The sequence below is a fragment of the Oncorhynchus mykiss genome, chromosome 20 (genome assembly GCF_057628025.1).
Source record: "Oncorhynchus mykiss isolate SJ-2025 chromosome 20, ASM5762802v1, whole genome shotgun sequence".
NCBI classification, from domain to species: domain Eukaryota; kingdom Metazoa; phylum Chordata; class Actinopteri; order Salmoniformes; family Salmonidae; genus Oncorhynchus; species Oncorhynchus mykiss.
The window spans coordinates 22,794,687-22,801,234 of NC_143041.1; positions in this window are offsets into that span (position 1 = coordinate 22,794,687).

Below are 6,548 nucleotides of genomic sequence, written 5' to 3' on the forward strand. Positions count from 1 at the left end.
TGTGGTGAGGTGCTGTTGCAACTCATACATTGAGCCCTCACATTTAAATAGTGCATTCAACCCTGTGTAAATCGGTCAGTTCTTAACATAAACACTTAAAACTCAGGATTCTGTAAAGGCATACCCCAATGAGGATATGTGTTTACCTATAGCTTCCTGTGCCAACCGGAAGTGCCATAATTGGTGTCACAGGGGATGTTTCAAAGGGTTAAAAAAGTCAGATCTTTCCAAAACTTCATGTGTGTGATTAGGCAACCCCCATGAACTGTAAATCAGTCATTTTTCCCATAAAATTTCAAAGAAAAACTAAATCACACACAAGCACAGCTTGGAAGGAGGGACACATTGGGGTGCGTAGAGACATACACTGAGATATACATTAGTTAGCTTTGTTCGAGCTAAAAAAGAACCGTCAGAACTAGAGTTACGAAACTTTAGAAACCTGTTCTAGACCCCAGGTCGATAGTGCGTGGTGAGGTACGTGGCTCTAGAAGGTTCTCGGACCGAAAAAGTTGTGGGAAAATGGCGTAAGGACAACAAAGTCAAGGTATTGGAGTTGTCATCACAGAGCCCTGACCTCAATCCTATAGAAAATGTGTGGGCAGAACTGAAAAAGCGTGTGCGAGCAAAGAGGCCGACAAACCTGACTCAGTTACACCAGCTGTCAGGTGGAATGGGCCAAAATGTAGGAATATCAGTGCAGACATTTTGCTCATACACTAGTATGATTATCTGCCCAAAAGCCTAGCTCCCGGTCCCTCCCTCACCTCTCCTTCTCTGCTAGGATAAGTTTGGTGAGATATGCATGCAGCTTGTTCTCCTGGTTGATGCGCTTCTCCTCAATGCTATTCCAGCGCTTCTTCTTAGCGACCCGCAGGGCACTCGGGATGTCGTCTCCAAAGTTCAGTCTCTGCTCCTTGGCCAGATTGTAAGCTGCCGACAGAAAAGGTCCAGACATGAATGTAATACTGCCTCAGAGATGCCTAGTACTGGGTATAGTTAGAATGTTGACAGCATTATAAATTGCAACTGCACATCTACAGTGCATTCAGAAAGTATTCAGACCCCTTCACTTTTTCCACATTGTTATGTTACAGCGTAACTAACAATATATTAATACATTTTTCCCCTCAATCTACACACAACACCCCATAATGACACAACAAAAACAGGTTTAGAAATGTTTGCAAAAACAGAAATACCTTATTTACATAAGTATTCAGACCATTTGCTATGATACTGGAAATTGAGCTGAGGTGCATCCTGTTTCCATTGATCATCCTTGAGGTAGTTCTACAACTTGAAGGCCTCTCAGACATGAGAAACAATATTTTCTGGGCTGATGAAACCAAGATTACACACTGGGACATGCCGTGCCATTATGCAGAATTTTATTGTACGGCCTTTTAACTTGCAGGGATGGACACTCCTGAATGTCTTAATTATAGGCTACCCCGACTTTGTCTCCTATTTCTATCATGTTAAATATTAACCGCTATCAGTATCGACTGTGAGTAGGCATAATAATAACACTTATTCAACTGCCAATTTACTATTAGTTCCCTTCAGTAGGTATAACCTAACCCCTAAAGGTTTACCTTTATTTGCTTCCTCTGTAAACGCCGTCACGGCCATGTGGCTATTGCTAAGGATCATTAGTAACAATTGATAACATAATAAAAGGCTAATTAAATCGTTTATGGAGCGGAACACTGATTAAGACAGCAGTTTGAACCCGATGTATGGCACCATACTTGGCTGTGTCATCACCCAGTTCCATGGTTGGTGCAGGCAATAGATGTTGTACACTATTCTCTATGTACACAAATACTCCAACATTACCACAGGTTAAATAAGTGAGTGTGGCAATTTTTAGAATGAATCAAACCACTGTTTACTTTCTTTCATGCCGAAAGGTTCTCCAAGCTATTTTTTTATGATTCATAAATACTTTCCTAACCCTAAATGTAAAAAAAATACTCTGATCTTGTAGGTACAAGATCAGAGTATTTTTTTAAAATCTACCAACTGGTGTTGAAACGGAGACAAATATGCATATATTTAGATATCTTTCCTTCATTGATCCATAATATTCTGAACCCGTTCTCTCAATATATTCTATTGAGTCTGTTGACAAAAACCAAAGTGAAAAGGTGTACTGTATTTAAAGGGATGACTTATTAAGACAAATGTACTGAAAACCCTATTGAATAAAAACTCCACGAGAACATCTGTTGGCCAGCCAGTGGGAAGGTTTCTAGCAGTTCAATTACACTTATTTGGCGTGCGCAAGTGAACCACGCCTACAAAGCCTGTTACGCACCTTAATAAGGTTACTCTGAATACCAACTACTAAAAAGTATATAGGAAAGGCGTAATTTCCTAAATCGGACCCTTAGTGAATACAGGCCCAAACTTAATCTGTGTCTAGGAAACTGGCCTTGAGGGTTGGTCCTGACCTCTCTGCAGGTTGCCGATGGCCTCGTTGTAGTTCTCCAGCTCCAGGTGACACTGGCACAGGAAGAAGTGGGCTTTGACAGAATGGGGGTCCAGTTCCAGCGCGTGCTTGCAGTCCGCCAGGGCTTTGTCGTTCTGCTTGCAGCTTCACTTGGCACAGAGTACGGTTGGTGTAGTACACCGCCACTGAGGGGTTACGGTTCTGTTGGCAAGATGTATACACACACACACAGGTGCAACCACGCACGTTACATATTGCACAAGCTATTTTTGTAAGAGTGCATCAGACCAAGCTACTTCTATTCTGACATCTATTCAGAGTAGGTGAATAGGACAGTGTCAATATCTCATATCATATAGACTTTCAGTCATCTGAAAAGGTGTAGACATTTTACATCATCATTCCCCTTAAGAGCAGTAGCTTGCTACTCACTATGGTTTTGCTGTAGCAGGTGGCAGCTTCCTGGTACTTGCGGCAGAGGAACAGTTGGTTGCCCTGCTCCTTCAGCTCCTGTGCTGTGGAACTCTTCTCTGGGCTGCTAGCCATCTTCTCTGGTGGCTCTGCAGCGCCCGCTGGGCACTGTTTCCCTATCCTGTTCCCCGTCTCTCCGGCTGGCTAGCTGTCAGGTGAAAGAATGGCCCTGTTCTTTGTCTTCTCACAAACTAGAAAAGAAAGATAGGCAGCATCAGCAACAGTTGCTGCTGCGTGTGGTGAGGTGCTGTTGCAACTCATACATTGAGCCCTCACATTTCACTGGCTAGCTAGTTATGCATCAACATATGGTTGTGCAACTAAGATGCTGAAGTCAATGGTTGAGACGCATTAAAACCAGTCATTATCGGGCACACCACCTGGCCATGACCACACTATGTCAAAACAAACGCTAACTAGCTAATGGCTGACGTTGCGCCCTCCCTCAGTCCCTGTGTCACTACACAAAACAAGGTAGCTAGTTGCGTTGGCAAAGACCGTGGACTTTCCCCATTGGTTTGCTGATATGGTTTACTGAGTCAAACGTCTGCTACAATGCAACGTCCAAATCCCATAGCTAAGCAACGATGCTAACGCTAGCCCAATAGTGGAGTAAAATTAGCCTAGCGTTACTCCTTTGTCCAATGACCTTATTTACATGTTATATTTAAAGGGAGAATTAGCTCTGGAAGCCATCTAAACGTGAATCGATTCTCAGTTGCAGTAACGTTACGGTTCTTGAAATAAATCCCTCTAGGTTCATATCACATCAAAATAATTTCACTAATGCAAAAAAATACACACCTACTGTACACGGTCTTAACAGGTTAACACAGAACAGTATTTTTCAGTAACAACACGTTTGTGGCGTCTGTCTTCACACAGCAGGCGTATTCGGAGAAACAGATTGCTAATTAGCTCAGGTAGTCCACCCTGTCTTCCGTAAATAAGCGCTGTGAGATGGAAATATGGTCGTGTGGGAACCCCAGCCCTATAAAGCTGTGTATCAATTTAAATTTTTTGAAAATGGGTTATCACGGATATGAAAGATAAGGTCATTACGCCTCCAAAAACATATCGCTAGCGATGCTTGTTTAATGTTCAGAACGAACGTCACGGCTCCTAACAGAACTCCCCCTCCAGAATACGCCTCTTCACCCAATGATTTAGCCACATGTATGTCTAATGTAACATTACCTCATGATGATAAAGTCAAGCGTTAGCTAACAGCTAGCCTAGCTCAAATTTCGGTTATTAAACTAACGTTACCTAGCTACCGATTAGTGGTGAACTACACACAAAAACAAACATCTTTAACCTCACCCTTTCAAATGAATGTCATATACAGACGATTGATGTGCCAGTATATTTCAAGTCTTAATTGATTTGCTTTTCCCATTGAACTGTAACTATACTATAACAGAGAGCTAAGAGCTAGCTAGTTTGTTGTCATGCTGACGTCGGATATACGACGGAGCACCGCGAGGTAAGATTCAATAACAAAAAAGTTACCAATACCCCAAAACCAATCCTTACCATTAGTAGTTTTATGGTAGAAATTGCCTCAAGGTCATATTACATCATGTTAACAACAAGTGTTTGAAATATTTTGGAAATTATGTTTTGCTGATAAAATACTGTAACGACCTTGCGTTTATAAGCGCGGAAATCGACTCTGCCGCACGATCACCTCCGCGCGCTATCCAAACATGCAATTTCACTAGAGGCACGCATTTCCCAAAGTGTTTGAAATCTTTTGGAAATTATGCTTTGCCTGTTAAAATACGTAAAATTGATTTCCTCAAATATTATAAAATATCTCCGAGGTTGAAATTCTCCAAATGGCACTTCACTTCTGTTGTGTTGTAATTTTATGATAGAAATTGCCTAATGTTAATCACCAATGTCACTGACTAAAATGCATACAATTATTTATATTATTATTGAAAAAGATCTCATGGTTGAAATTCTACAAATTATACCTCCATTATGTCCTTTAGTAGTGTTTCTGTAGAAATTGCCTCAAAAGTCATATTAAATCATGTTAATCACCAATGTTGGAAATCTGACTAAAATGATATTTTCTGAGTAAAGTACACAAAATCGTGTAGTAGTTTTATGGTAGAAATATTCTCATGTTCACGAAAAGTGGTTGAAAACTTTTGGAAGTTATGTTGTTTTTCCCCCCCTTTTTCCCCCCAATTTCATGGTATCCAATTGTTAGTAGTTACTATCTTGTCTCATCGCTACAACTCCCATACGGGCTCTGGAGAGACGAAGGTCGAAAGCCATGCGTCCTCTGACTTTAGAGGAGCAGGCAATGTATTCCTATGGGGAGAGATGTCGTTGTAATCTGTGAGATCAAAAAAAAACTGTTTTACTGTTAAGGGTTAATGCCACACGGTCAAGGTTAGGCTTGCACAGATCGGGAGGACCTCAGGAATGAGGGAGAGGTGTCGTAATCTGTGTGTGTGTGTGTGTGTGTGTGAGAGCTTTTCTTTTACATCTGTTGGGAGAAATGACTGATTTACAGTTCATGGGGGTTGCCTAATCACACAAATGAAGTTTTGGAAAGATCTGACTTTTTTTTAACCCTTTGAAACAGCCCCTCTGACACCAATTATGGCACTTCCGGTTGGCACAGGAAGCTATAGGTAAACACATATCCTCATTGGGGTATGCCCTTTACAGAATCCTGAGTTTTAAGTGTTAAGCCTACCCCCTACTTTTTCGAACATTCTGTTAAAAATCGCGCAACATTTCAGCGTCCTGCTACTCATGCCAGGAATATAGTATATGCATATGATTAGTATGTGTGGATAGAAAACACTCTCACGTTTCTAAAACTGGTTAAATCACGGCTGTGATCACGGCATCGAAAAGCGCAAGAAAAACTGGTCACTGAAAACTGGAAAAAATATCCATGCGCCACTTGCATGTATCGTTTAAGGGACACCAAATTAAATGGTGCTGAGATTGCAATTCCTACAGCTTCCACACGATGTCGCCAGTCTTGTCAATTTCTGGGAGTTATTTCTTGGTCAAACAAAGAAGAAACCCCATTCCATCCGGTCTCCGACAGGAAGTTTTGGAAGAGAGATTTCCGAACATGATTTGAAGACGTGGAGCTATTGAATTACACATCGCCCCGTGATCAATTTGATAGATTATTAACGTTTACTAATACCTAAAGTTGGATTACAAAAGTATTTCGAAGTGTTTTGTGAAAGTTTATCGTCGACCTTTTTAATTTAAAAAAATGACGCTGCGTTTTGAAACTGTGTTTTTTTCTGAATCACAGTTTCCATAGATGGATATTTTGGGTATATATGGACCGATTTAATTGAAAAAAAAGACCCAATAGTGATGTTTATGGGGCATATAGGAGTGCCAACAAAGAAGCTCGTCAAAGGTAATGAATGTTTTTTACATTTTATTTCTGCTATTTGTGTAGCGCCGGCTACGCTAATTCTTTTGTTTACGTCGCCTTCAGGTATTTCGGGGTGTTGCATGCTATCAGATAATAGCTTCTCATGCTTTCGCCGAAAAGCATTTTAAAAATCTGACTTGTTGGCTAGATTCACAACGAGTGTAGCTTTAATTCAATACCCTGCATGTG